The 14,019-nt window shown below is 42.0% G+C and overlaps 1 pseudogene; it reads left to right on the top strand.

The window, feature by feature from the left end:
• The first annotated feature begins 5,729 nt into the window (after positions 1-5,729).
• Positions 5,730-6,543, top strand: LOC100140446 (ubiquitin-conjugating enzyme E2 G1-like; annotated as a pseudogene).
• Positions 6,544-14,019: the final 7,476 nt, after the last annotated feature.

The raw sequence follows: 14,019 nt of genomic DNA, 5'->3' as shown, positions 1-14,019 counted from the left end.
CGGGGTTTTTTTTTTTTTTTATTCCTGGTTTGGCTTTATTTTTCTTTTCTTTTTTTTGTTAATTTTATTTTTAAACTTTACATAATTGTATTAGTTTTGCCAAATATCAAAATGAATCCGCCACAGGTATATATGTGTTCCCCATCCTGAACCCTCCTCCCTCCTCCCTCCCCATACCATCCCTCTGGGTCGTCCCAGTGCACTAGCCCCAAGCATCCAGTATCGTGTATCGAACCTGGACTGGCAACTCGTTTCCTACATGATATTTTACATGTTTCAATGTCATTCTCCCAAATCTTCCCACCCTCTCCCTCTCCCACAGAGTCCCTTTCAGTTCTGTATTGGGATGGTGCTGTGGCAGTACCTTGGGCGGGAAAGAAAACCTAAATCCGAAAGTTTTCCAACACTGCCATTGGTCAATCTCCAGAATTCAGTCAAAGTTGTTACATCTTGTCTACCTCTTATTGGGAAAGACACTCAGACCTGAAATAAACTTAGAGGAGTCTGAAGCCAAGCAACTAGCCCAGTGTGGCCTCTCTCAGGGTCTGGAGGCTTGTTTTTTATAGAAGTTTGAACCCTCTGTGGCCCAAACTTTCCCTCTTGTTTGCCCAAGTCTCTTGACCAGTCTGACTAGAGGTTTATTAATTTTATTGTTTTTCTAATAGCAATTTTTAGTTTCAGTGATTTTCTCTGTTTATAATTTTATTTATTTCTGTTATGTTTGTTATTTCCATTCACTGATTTGCGTCAGTTATATTCTGTTCTTCTTTTTCTTAAGCTTAGAGCATTGGGTAAGACCATCTTATTTTTTTCCTTCAAGCATCAACAAGTTTATTTTTAAATTTTTTTTTGATTACAAAAGTTATGGTAGAAAGTAGAAGAAAAGACAAAGCTTAGAAAACTATGGATAGGCACAAAGGAAAAAAAATCACACATTATTTCACTTCCATGTGAAAGTGATTTTTTTCCCTTTATGTATGTACAACTGTTTTTTTCCTTCGTGTATGTATCTACTCACACACATCTTAATTTTTAAAATCTGGATCACAGTATACATATTCCTTTGTCATCTCATTTTTCTTCCACTTTTTTAAAAATTAATTTTTATTGGAGTGTAGTTGCTTTGCAATGTCGTGTTGGTTTCTACTATAGATAGCCTTTCTGATTTTCTAAGGCTCAGATGCTCAGTTGTGTCTGCCTCTTTGTGACTCCACAAACTGCATCCCACCAGGCCCCTCTGTCCATGGGATCTCCAGGCAAGAATGTTGGAGTGGGGTACCATTTCCTTCTCCAGGGGATCTTCCTGGCCCAGAGATCAGATCCCTTCCTGTCTCTTACATCTGCCTTGGAAAGTGGATTCTGTACCAATAGTGCCACCGGGGAAGTTTGTATTTTCTAATACAAACATTTTAATGATATAAATTTTCATCTACAAACTGTTCTACCTGCATCCCATGAAGTTTGATATGTTGTGTTTTTAATTTAACTGAGTTCAAAATATTTAAAAATTTCTTTTGCAATTTCTTTGACTCAGTTTTTTTTTCCCCACATAAACCTTTATTTATTTATTTATTTTTAATTTTATTTTATTTTTAAACTTTACATAATTGTATTAGTTTTGCCAAATATCAAAATGAATCCGCCACAGGTATACATGTGTTCCCCATCCTGAACCCTCCTCCCTCCTCCCTCCCCATACCATCCTTCTGGGTCGTCCCAGTGCACTAGCCCCAAGCATCCAGTATCGTGTATCGAACCTGGACTGGCAACTCGTTTCTTACATGATATTTTACATGTTTCAATGTCATTCTCCCAAATCTTCCCACCCTTTCCCTCTCCCACAGAGTCCATAAGACTGTTCTATACATCAGTGTCTCTTTTGCTGTCTCATACACAGGGTTATTGTTACCATCTTTCTAAATTCCATATATATGCGTTAGTATACTGTATTTATGTTTTTCCTTCTGGCTTACTTCACTCTGTATAATAGGCTCCAGTTCCATCCACCTCATTAGAACTGATTCAAATGTATTCTTTTTAATGGCTGAGTAATACTCCATTGTGTATATGTACCACAGCTTTCTTATCCATTCATCTGCCGATGGACATCTAGGCTGCTTCCATGTCCTGGCTATTATAAACAGTGCTGCGATGAACATTGGGGTACACGTGTCTCTTTCCCTTCTGGTTTCCTCAGTGTGTATGCCCAACAGTGGGATTGCTGAATCATAAGGCAGTTCTATTTCCAGTTTTTTAAGGAATCTCCACACTGTTCTCCATAGTGGCTGTACTAGTTTGCATTCCCACCTACAGTGTAAGAGGGTTCCCTTTTCTCCACACCCTCTCCAGCATTTATTACTTGTAGACTTTTGGATCGCAGCCATTCTGACTGGTGTGAAATGGTACCTCATAGTGGTTTTGATTTGCATTTCTCTGATAATGAGTGATGTTGAGCATCTTTTCATGTGTTTGTTAGCCATCTGTATGTCTTCTTTGGATAAATGTCTATTTAGTTCTTTGGCCCATTTTTTGATTGGGTCGTTTATTTTTCTGGAGTTGAGCTGTAGGAGTTGCTTGTATATTTTTGAGATTAGTTGTTTGTCAGTTGCTTCATTTGCTATTATTTTCTCCCATTCTGAAGGCTGTCTTTTCACCTTGCTAATGGTTTCCTTTGATGTGCAGAAGCTTTTAAGGTTAATTAGGTCCCATTTGTTTATTTTTTATTTTATTTCCAATATTCTGGGAGGTGGGTCATAGAGGATCCTGCTGTGATGTATGTCAGAGAGTGTTTTGCCTATGTTCTCCTCTAGGAGTTTTATAGTTTCTGGTCTTACGTTTAGATCTTTAATCCATTTTGAGTTTATTTTTGTGTATGGTGTTAGAAAGTGGTCTAGTTTCATTCTTTTACAAGTGGTTGACCAGGTTTCCCAGCACCACTTGTTAAAGAGATTGTCTTTAATCCATTGTATATTCTTGCCTCCTTTGTTAAAGATAAGGTGTCCATATGTGCGTGGATTTATCTCTGGGCTTTCTATTTTATTCCATTGATCTATATTTCTGTCTTTGTGCCAGTACCATACTGTTTGACTCAGTTTTTTTTAGAAGTGTGTTGTTTCCAAATATTTGGGGTTTTTTTTCAGATGTCTTTTTGTTAGGAATTTCTAGTTTGATTCCATTTTTTTTTTAGAAAATATATTTTGTGATTTTAATTCTTTTAAATTTGTTGAGGCTTATTTCATGGGCAGAATGTGGTAATATGTCTGTCTTGGCAAATTTATATATGTATATAATCTTTAATACGTACTTGAAAAGAGTGTTTATTCTGTTGATGTTGTGTACAGTGTTTTAGAAATGTTAGAGTAGGTCTTTTGATATAGTTATTTGGGTCTTCTTGTTTCTTACAGTTTTCTAGCTACTTGTCTTATCAGTGACTGAATGGAGAGAAGAAATTTGAAACCTCCAAATATAATTGTGGGTTTTTCTATTTTTCCTTTCAATTATATCAGATTTTGCTTCATGTATTTTGATGAACTATTATTCTATAAGCTTAGTGTATGTATTTAAGATTATTATGTATTTTTGATACATTTTTGATAAATTCTCCCTTATCATGGTATAATGTCTCTCCCTATTCTTGGTAATATTCCTTGTTCTTAAATCTATTTTGTCTGATATTAATATGGCTACCCTAACTTCCTTTTGATTAATGTTTCCATGGTATAATTTTTTCCATCCTGTTTCAACATATATATATATATATATATATATATATATATATATATTTAAAGTGAGGTTCTCATGGACAATATATAGGTCTTAGTTTTTAAAAATTTTAGATTGACAATCTGTCTTTTAATTGGAGGTTTGGGTCTTTTTTTTTAACTGGGGGACAACAGAGGATGAGATGGTTAGATGGCATCACTGACTCAATGGATATGAATTTGAGTAAACTCCAGGAGTTGGTGATGGATAGGGAGGCCTGGCGTGCTGCAGTCCATGGGGTCACAAAGAGTCAGATGTGACTGAGTGACTGAACTGAACTTGGATCTTTCACAACTGATATAATCATAGATGTGACTGGATTTGAAACTACTGTCTTGCTACTTGAAATTTTTTTGCCATCTGATATTGTATCCCTTTTTCCTCTTGTTATGCCTTATTTGGAATTAATTTAGTATTTTATTATTATTCCATTTTATTCTATTACTTGGTTCTTGATTATACCTCTTTGAAATATTTTTAGTGGTTGACCTAGGGTTTTCATAAACTTCTCCTATTTGTTGGTGGAATGCCAATCATTATGTAAAAAAGGAGAAGAAAATGTGGTAAATAGAATTTATGCCTGAAAGTAGGCATGTCTCCTTTTCTCTTAGACGGTTCGTTGACTTATGTTAGTCTGTGCCTCAAGTGGAGTCTACAGTGTCAGAGGGTTCTTCTTGATCTCCTCCCTTCCTTTCTCTCCTTCCTTCCTTCATTTCTTTCTTTTTCTTTCTTTACTTCTATAGCTTCATTGATATATAACTCATATACCATAAAATTCACCATTTAAAGTGTACAATTCAACTGATTTTAGTTTATTCACAGAGTTTCACAACCATCACCGCAGTCCATTTTAGAACATGTCATCACCTCAAAAACAAAAGCCCTGTAGTTGCCAGGGAATAGGTATAGAGATTCTATTTCTGTTTGGGGGATAATGAACTTCTGGAACTAGGAACTGGTATTGGTTGTGCAACATTATGAATGCATTTAATGTCATTGAACTGTGCACCTTAAAAGTGTTAACAATAGTAAATTTGTTATTGTATTTTTACCACAATTAAAACTTTTTAAAGGAACTCTGTACCTCCCAAAGTCCCCCTATCCCCTCAACCCCTAAGCAGCCACTTCTCTACTTTTCACATGTATATATTTGCCTATTCTGCACATTTCATATGAATGGAATCTTACATTACATGACGTTTTGTGTTTGGCTTCTTTCACTTAACTTGTTTATAGGGATCATCCTTGCTATAAACTGAATCTTTATATACTCTCAAAATTCATATGCTGAAAGCCTATTGCCCAAGATGATAGTGTTAGAGGGTGCACCCTTTGGGAAATGCCTAGGTCAAGAGGGTAGCTTGACACTAATGATTGGAATTAGCGTCTTTATAAAAGAGACCCCAGAGAACTAGTTCATCCTTGATGTGAGGACACAGCAAGAAGTCAGCAGTCTGGAACCTGGAAGACGGTCCTCAACGGAACCTGGAAGATGGCCCTCACTAGAACCTGACCATGCTGGGACCTTGATCTTGGATTTTCAGCCTCCAGAGCCATGAGAAATAAGTTTCTGTTGTGTAGAAGCTACTCAGTCTGTGATTTTTTTTCTTTTTAATATCATCCCGAATAGACTAAAACAATCCTTGTTGGACCATGTATCAGTATGATTTTATGATCAAATAACATTTCATTGTATGGGTACTATATTTCGTTTATCCATTCATCAATTGATGGGCATATAGGTTATTTCCACCTCTTGGCTATCATGAATAATGCTATTATCAAGGCGAGCAGACTCGCACTGGCAATGAGGCACCACTACCACTGCCACAGACCAGCCTGCCTCGGCTTCGGTGCTCCGGTCGTAGGGACCTGGGTTCCTCAGCACACCCAGCTCCAGCAGCTCTGGAGCCTGTGTGCAGTCCTTTGGAAGCCCCAGTGCCAGCCTGGGCCCTTGCTGGGGAAGGATGACTGAGCTGCAGTTGGTACTGCTATAGCGAAGACATCTGGCAGAACTCAACAAAAATCCAGTGGAAGGCTTTTCAGAAGGTTTAATAGAGACAATGATCTTTACCAATGGGAAGTTCTTATTATTGCTCTTCCAGATACACTTTACGAAGGTGGTGTTTTTAGAGCTCGTCTCACTTTCCCAAAAGATTATCCCCTTTGGCCTCCTAAAATGAAATTCATTACTGAAATCCAGCATCCAAATGTTGATAAACATGGTGATGTATGCTTTTCTATTCTTCACAAATCTGGGGAAGATAAATATGGTTATGAAAAGCCAGAGGAATGCTAGTTGCCTATTCACACAGTGGAAATCATCATGATTAGTGTCATGTCTATGCTGGCAGACCCCAATGGAGACTCCCCTGCTAATGTTGATGCTGCAAAAGAATGGAGGGAAGACAGAAACGGAGAAGTCAAGAGGACAGTTGCCCTCTGTGTAAGAAGAAGCCAAGAGCCTGCTTTTTAGTGACATTTATTCAACAGCTATAACTTCGCTTATTTCAGGGTCTCCAATTGAGAAACATGGCACTTTTTCCTGCACTCTACCCACCTATTGCTGGACTTCTGTTGTAACACGCTGGCAAGCACTGGCTGGAACTGGACTGTAATAAAACATGCCAGTATCAATGCTGGCAAGAGCCTAACAAATGCCAGCTTACAGATGATTGTGCATCTTGAAATCTAATGAACTGTTTAACCCTTCAGGAAGAATTGTAAAGACCTATACGTAGCACAACATGATCCAGATAGTATATATACTGTTCATGTACATCCACAAATACACCTTGTACCAAATCACACTTTCTTGCAGTAGAATAATAATCATGTAAATTCTAAAACATTTTAGCAGGTTTTCTTTCCTTATTGTTGTTTCTTTTCAGGTTTAAAAGCATGTCAGATAAAAAGCAATTAGGATTAACAGCTTCCATTTAATTTCCTTTAAACAACTGAGGCTTCATTAAACTCTTTCCACTTACTAAACTTTTATATCTTCTTTGTTTTCACACACTCCCCTTTACTTTTATCTCTTCTGTCTGCCAGGAAGTTTTCAAATCATGTAGTTCAAATACCCAAGTACTCAATAAGCAACTACTTGATTTTTAATGATGACTTCAGAGGAGTGGTCATCACTAGAGGCTTTGTAACTTTGTATTGTACCTGTACCCATCTCTCAGATTGGATACAGCAATAACATTTTTGTTGTTGTTAAGAGCTCTTGAATTCAGTCATTATCCCTGGGAACTAAAAAGACTTAGTTCTGAATTCAATTCAGATTTAAAATGATTGACATTTACTCCCAGCAACACAAAACTCTGATTTGGTTTTATTTTTTGCCCTCAGTTACCTAATGTGGAGGATGGATGAATAAAGCAGGCATAGCGACAGGCTTTCTACTTAACTTCTGGGTTTGCTATTAAAAATGCTATTTATCCTCATCCCTTCTCCTTAGCCCTTCACATTTCTTTGCCTCTATTCTTCTGATACTGCAGAGTTTTCTCACCTATTGTACAAAGAAATTGCAACGTATATTTTCATGCAATTTGATTTTGGAATTCTGTCACTTTATTGGTGAGTTCTTCCAAAATATAATTTTTTTCCAATAAAAATAATGCTATTATCAACATTCACATATAATTTTGTACATAAACATTTGTTTTCATTTCTCTTGGTCTATATCTAGGAGTGGAGTGGAATTGCTAAGTGAAATGGTACCTCTATGTTTAACTTTTTGAAGTACTGCCAGACTGCCTTTCAAAGTGCCTGCACGGTTTTACATTCCTGCCAGCAGTCTTTGAAAGTTCTTTTCTTTACATTCTTGTCAACACTTGTTACATTCTGACTTTTTTATTTTCATTTCAGTTCAGTTCAGTCGCTCAGTCATGTCCGACTCTGCGACCCCATGAATTGCAGCACGCCAGGCCTCCCTGTCCATCACCAACTCCCGGAGTTCACTCAGACTCACGTCCATCGAGTCAGTGATGCCATCCAGCCATTTCATCCTCTGTCGTCCCCTTCTCCTCTTGCCCCCAGTCCCTCCCAGGATCAGAGTCTTTTCCAATAAGTCAACTCTTCGCATGAGGTGGCCAAAGTACTGGAGTTTCAGCTTTAGCATCATTCCTTCTAAAGAACACCCAGGACCGATCTCCTTTAGGATGGACTGGTTGGATGTCCTTGCAGTCCAAGGGACTCTCAAGAGTCTTCTCCAACACCAAAGTTCAAAAGCATCAATTCTTCGGCTCTCAGCTTTCTTCACAGTCCAACTCTCACATCCATACATGACCACAGGAAAAACCATAGCCTTGACTAGACGGACGTTTGTTGGCAAAGTAGTGTCTCTGCTTTTCAATATGCTATCTAGGTTGGTCATAACTTTCCTTCCAAGGAGTAAGCGTCTTTTAATTTCATGGCTGCAGTCACCATCTGCAGTGATTTTGGAGCCACAAAAAACAAAGTCTGACACTGTTTCCACTGTTTTCCCATCTATTTGCCATGAAGTGATGGGACCGGATGCCATGATCTTCCTTTTCTGAATGTTGAGCTTTAAGCCAACTTTTTCACTCTCCGCTTTCACTTTCATCACGAGGCTTTTGAGTTCCTCTTCACTGTCTGCCATGGGTGCCTGTTCTAGTGGGTGTGAAGTATTATGTCACTGTGGTTTTGATTTGTATTTCCCTGATAACTAATAATGTTGGGCATATTTTAATATGCTTCTTGGCCATTTTTGTGTCTTATTTGGAGAAATGTCTCTTTTGGTCCTTGGCCCACTTTTAATTGTATTGTCTTTTTGCTACTGAATTGTAAGATTCTTTATATATATTATATTAATATATAGACATGAGCCTGTTATCAGATATATGCTCTGTAAATATTTTCTCCTATTCTGTGGGTTGTCTTTTCAATTTCTTGATAGTGTCTTTTCAAGCACAAATTTTAAAATGTTGATGAAGTCTTTCCCAGGGCTTTTGCCCAACTCTCTTGGTTTTCCATAGTCCCTGTATTTCCATGTCACAGGGGACATCTCTCTCCATATTCGTCTCTTCCCTGGGTGGTAGACTGTTACTGGCTTATTATACTGTGATAGGGTCATGGCAGGCACAGTGGATCCTCAGTTTGTGGGTTTAGCTGAGTCTTGGGCTGGCCCTTATACACCTTGGTCATGGACATAGGGGTTTCTCAGTTTCCTCAACCTCTTTCCTGTGGCAACTATTTTCTACCTTCTATCTGTGGTTGGGGCTTCCTAGGTGACTCAGTGGTAAAGAATCCGCCTGCCAATGCAGGAAATGCCAAAGTGCAGCTTCAATCCCTGGGTTGGGAAGATCCCCTGGAGGAGGGCATGGCAACCCCCTCCAGTATTCTTGCTTGAAAAGTCCCAGGACAGAGGAGTCTGGTGGGCTAAGGTGCATGGGGTATCAACGAGTTGGACCCAACAGTGACTGAGCACTCACACACATCTGTGATTAGTCTGGAGTGGGAAAGAGTTTCCTGCCCCTCTCCCAGTAGTACCCACCTCTGCCTGGTGGGTACTGCTTGGGCAGGAGACAGTTTCCTGAGCCCTGCCACCCCAAGGGGAGAGAAGGGTTTTCTATCCTTTCTGTGACAACAGTGGGTCTTGGACTGTGTCCTAGGGGCAGTGAGAAAGTTTCCTACTTCTCTCCCAAGAAGTAGATGATTTTGCTTTTACTCTTCCCTCAGAGGCAAGGTAATTTTGCCTAGGTCCTTGGAACAAAGTTTGTTTCTGTCTATCACCAAAAGCTTAAGATTTTGCTTTGGTAGAAAGGGTCAGAACAAGAGATTGGGCTTTAAAAAAAATTAATTTATTTTTGAGTGCACTGGGTCTTCATTGCTGCTCGCAGGCTTTCTTTAGTTGCAACAAGGTGGGGCTACTCTCTAGTTATGGTCCACAGGCTTCTCATTGAGATGGTTTCTTTTGTGGAACAGGGTCTCCAGAGTGGTTGGGCTCACTAGCTGTGGCGCACGGGCTTAGTTGCCCTCAGACATGTGGGATCTTCCTGGAACAGGTGTCAAACCTGTGTCCTCTGCATTGGCAGGCAAATTCTTAACCACTAGAGCACCAGGGAAGTCCAAGATTGTGGCTTTTTGACTGTGAAAAATGGTGGAGGGTAGGTCTCTGTGGTGCCCCACGCGATCTTCCTGGGAGGGAGTAATGGTGGAGGTCTGTGGCAAAGAGTTTGAGGTCAGTCTGACTCCCCTGTAGCTGAGGTTCTCAATTCCTTCCACCTGACATGTTGAGCCCACTAGACCTTTAAGACTTCACTGAGTACTATCTGATTTCCTCTCTTCCACTAGTACACTGGCACCCTTCTTCTAGGCACTGATGAGGTGATCTCATTCCGTATCCTCTCTGGGAGAGTTTGCCCATGAAGTCCCAGCAGATGACCTCAAGTGTCACGTCTAGAGCAGAAGTGAGTGGTGTTCCACGGTGGCTTACTCCTGACTGTAGGGCTACGTGTCAGGGCCTGAGTCAGGTACTCCTCTTCTATGACGTTGAACCAACTCCTTCAGTCTCCCTGATGTGCAGGGTGGCCCATAGAAGGGTGAGGATGGGGGCTCCAGATCAGATTGCCCCATGTGACAGCATGACCCTCGGCAAGTTACTCAACGTCTATATGCCTCAGTTACCTCGTCTGTCCAATATGGATAAAACCTACCTCACAGGAATGATGTGAAGACTAATGAACCCATATAAAACTTTCATCATGATGCCTGGAACGGGATATTAGCTATTATCATCACCTGTAGAGCAAAGTAGTAATAGCAGTACCATGGAGACATTGTACCAAGAGTAGCATTTCTATTACTCTTGAGAGTCTCTAAGTTTCCTTCCAATACTATTTGGACAATATGGATCTATTCGGGACAATATGAAATATTTATGCATTTATTTTAGTAAGATAATCTAGTAGGCCAGCTAATAAAATACTTACCCGAGAAGGGCAGGGCAGGCCTGTTTGCTATGTGACCTTTGCTCAGTCTGTGGCCAACTCTGGACTATTCATGTCCTCTGCAGAGGGCAGGTTGAATCAACAGGCCGGGGCTGTTCACATCTGTGTCAGGAAGCCGGGTGGGAGGGGATCAAGAGGCAGCTGTGGAGCTGTCAGCCCACAGGGAGAGTCATGCCCCTTCCTCTAAATTACAAATCACAGAAGGCTGTGATCAGAGCTCTCATGTCCCCAGAGCACTTTTATTGGCAAAGTTCACTCATATTCATGATCTCCTTTAGTTATGACAAGGGCCACTTGGTGTGTGTGTGTGTTGGGGATTGATGGTCCCAAACTGACAGCAGCATGAGATCCGGAGGGCAGGGGACAGGTTAGGGTTAGGGGTTTAGGCTCGTCCAGTGTGACTTGGTAGCTCCGGGCTGGATCCCAGGATACAGGTTCCCGGTGCTGTGCTTTTCCTCAGCCAAGGCAGTGGGGTGCTGGTTCCCCTAGGCTTCCTCAGGGAGGAAGTGTGGGTGGAATTTGCGAAAGCTGAGGCCTGGGGAGGGGAAGCCTGCATGGCTAGTGTTTGGAGCCCTCTTTTCCTGGACCAGATGTGAGCACCTCTGGGGCGAGGAGAACGTGTCCTCCATCACTGTCTCCTGCCCTCTTTGGTCACAGGGTCAGGAGAATTTTATTGAATGAAGAGACAAAAAAAAAAAAATTCTCTTTGATTTTGTTCAGACTTGTTGCATCCTACACCATCGGAGTCAGCGAAGACCCTAGACTTGCTCTTGTGTCAGCCCTAGCGCAGTGCCAGGCACATAGGAAAGCACTGATATGTACTGATTAAAGAGATGACACCACCAAACCCAATCCTTGCACAAATTTAGAAAAGAGGGACATGGGGGTAGGGTAATGAGGAATTTTTATTTGATGGGTATAGAGCGTCTATTTTGCAAGATGAAAAGTGTTCTATAGTTGGATGGTGGTGATGGTTGAAACAGTGTGAATGTACTTAATGCCACTGAATTGTACACTTTAAAATAGTTTAGATGATAAAAATTTTTATGTTGCTTATCAGATCAAATCAGATCAGTCGCTCAGTCATGTCCGACTCTTTGCGACCCCATGAATCATAGCATGCCAGGCCTCCTTGTCCATCACCAACTCCCGGAGTTCACTCAGACTCATGTCCATCGAGTCAGTGATGCCATCCAGCCATCTCATCCTCTGTCGTCCCCTTCTCCTGCCCCCAATCCCTCCCAGCATCAGTCTTTTCCAATGAGTCAACTCTTCGCATGAGCTGGCCAAAGTACTGGAGTTTCAGCTTTAGTATCATTCCTTCCAAAGAAATCCCAGGGCTGATCTCCTTCAGGATGGACTGGTTGGATCTCCTTGCAATCCAAGGGACTCTCAAGAGTCTTCTCCAACACCACAGTTCAAAAGCATCAATTCTTCGGCGCTCAGCCTTCTTCACAGTCCAACTCTCACATCCATACATGACCACAGGAAAAACCATAGCCTTGACTAGATGAACCTTTGTTGGCAAAGTAATGTCTCTGCTTTTCAATATGCTATCTAGGTTGGTCATAACTTTCCTTCCAAGGAGTAAGCATCTTTTAATTTCATGGCTGCAGTCACCATCTGTAGTGATTTTGGAGCCCAGAAAAATAAAGTCTGACACTGTTTCCACTGTTTCCCCATCTATTTGCCATGAAGTGGTGGGACCAGATGCCATGATCTTCGTTATGTTGCTTATATCTTACCATAATTTAAAATACTGAAAAGAAACCTGACAAAATAAATACATTCTATCACTTGAAGAAACAGAACAAGCTAAACCTGCATTATTTCTATTCATTTCACAAATGGAAAGGAAAGGCAATCTGGCTGTGCCCTACTGCAGACCCTGCCAGATGCTCACACACACACCAGCCCCATCCAATTAGCCCACCTGTCTTGAGGCTCCACTGGGCCCCAGCCCTGGCCTGGGGCTCCTGGGGAATCCGTTTCTTCTTTCTGAAGCCAGGGAGGCAATAGAGGTGAGGCAGGTGGGACAGAAAGGAGGGGGAACCCTTTTAACTCTCCCTCCACCAGACAGTGTGTCCTTTGTGAAAAGTCATCTGGTTTTACAAAGCAAGGTAGTATGTTAAGTCAGCAAGAACACATGGCCAAGCCAGTTACACAGCCCTGTTATGGTCCATAACGTGAACAAAAATAGCCATCAGTCTCCAAAGCAGACTCCAAAGTAGGACTGCCTAGGTTCTGTGGTTACCCCATCATTCTCACGAGCCTGAGGTTGGTCCTCGGGCATCTCCAGTGACACAGGGGAAATGAAGCTGCTGACAGGTGAGCAGCCAATTCTTTCACTGAGAGAGTGTCGCGCACATGGGTGGGTCTGCAGCTTGCATCCTGTGCTCTGAATGGCATATTCCCTGTGTTCCATTGCTGATTTCACAGACAGTGATATTGAGCATCAGTTGACTCCCTGAAGTTACTCAACCAGACGATGACAGAGGTGCCATTGGGATGAAGAATCCCGTATTCCAGAATGGAGCCCTTTCTACCATAAGAGGCCCCCTCTGAGGAACGGAAGGTCTAGTATTGTCCCCTGGACCCCCATGTGCTCCCAGTTGCACCACCTTGAAGTCAGCATGTGGAGGGTGTTGGCAGAGAAACTCTTGCCTCACTGACCCCACTTGGAAGGATGTCTCTTTCCCTGCTTTCTGACCGTGACTGCTTCATCCTCTAACAGGAGCTGATGGCTTAAGGGGACACCCTCAGAAACAGGGACTCAGCAGGCTGAGAAATCTTCCTAACCAGGACTGTGGGGTGCTTCAGAGAGGGCCTTGGGCTTACAGTAAAGATGGGGAGATTTGGGGGGCTACAGCGAGGAGGGTAGGACATGGCAGACCAAGGGGAGCCTCTGGAGACACCCGTCCCCTTGTGGGCTCTTCATGCTCTTTGTTCAGCCAGGTGGTATGACGGTAGTTGGGGTCACTGGTTTCTGAGCCTAGCTCCCTGTTTTAGTTCAAAGTCCCCAGAAGCAGACTCTGACACAGGATAGGAGCCGAGTGATCCTGGTTTGTTGAGGAAATGCCCGTGGGAGAAACTGGAGAAGAAGTTGGGGCAGCAGAATGAGGAAGGGGAAGCAGCTAAGCAGAGTGTGACCCACACCAGGAGCAGCCTCAGCCCATCCCTCGGGGCAGCAAACACGATGCCCTGAGTGTGTTACTGCTTAGAGCAAGGAGCTGGGCTTCCCCAGTCAGTCAGGGCCGAGGGGCCCCTGGGTGCAGCAGGAGGG

This window comes from Bos taurus, chromosome 15, assembly GCF_002263795.3.
Source record: "Bos taurus isolate L1 Dominette 01449 registration number 42190680 breed Hereford chromosome 15, ARS-UCD2.0, whole genome shotgun sequence".
Lineage (NCBI taxonomy): Eukaryota > Metazoa > Chordata > Mammalia > Artiodactyla > Bovidae > Bos > Bos taurus.
The sequence above is the reverse complement of the archived record's forward strand: the minus strand, read 5'-3'. Positions and strand labels throughout refer to the sequence as shown.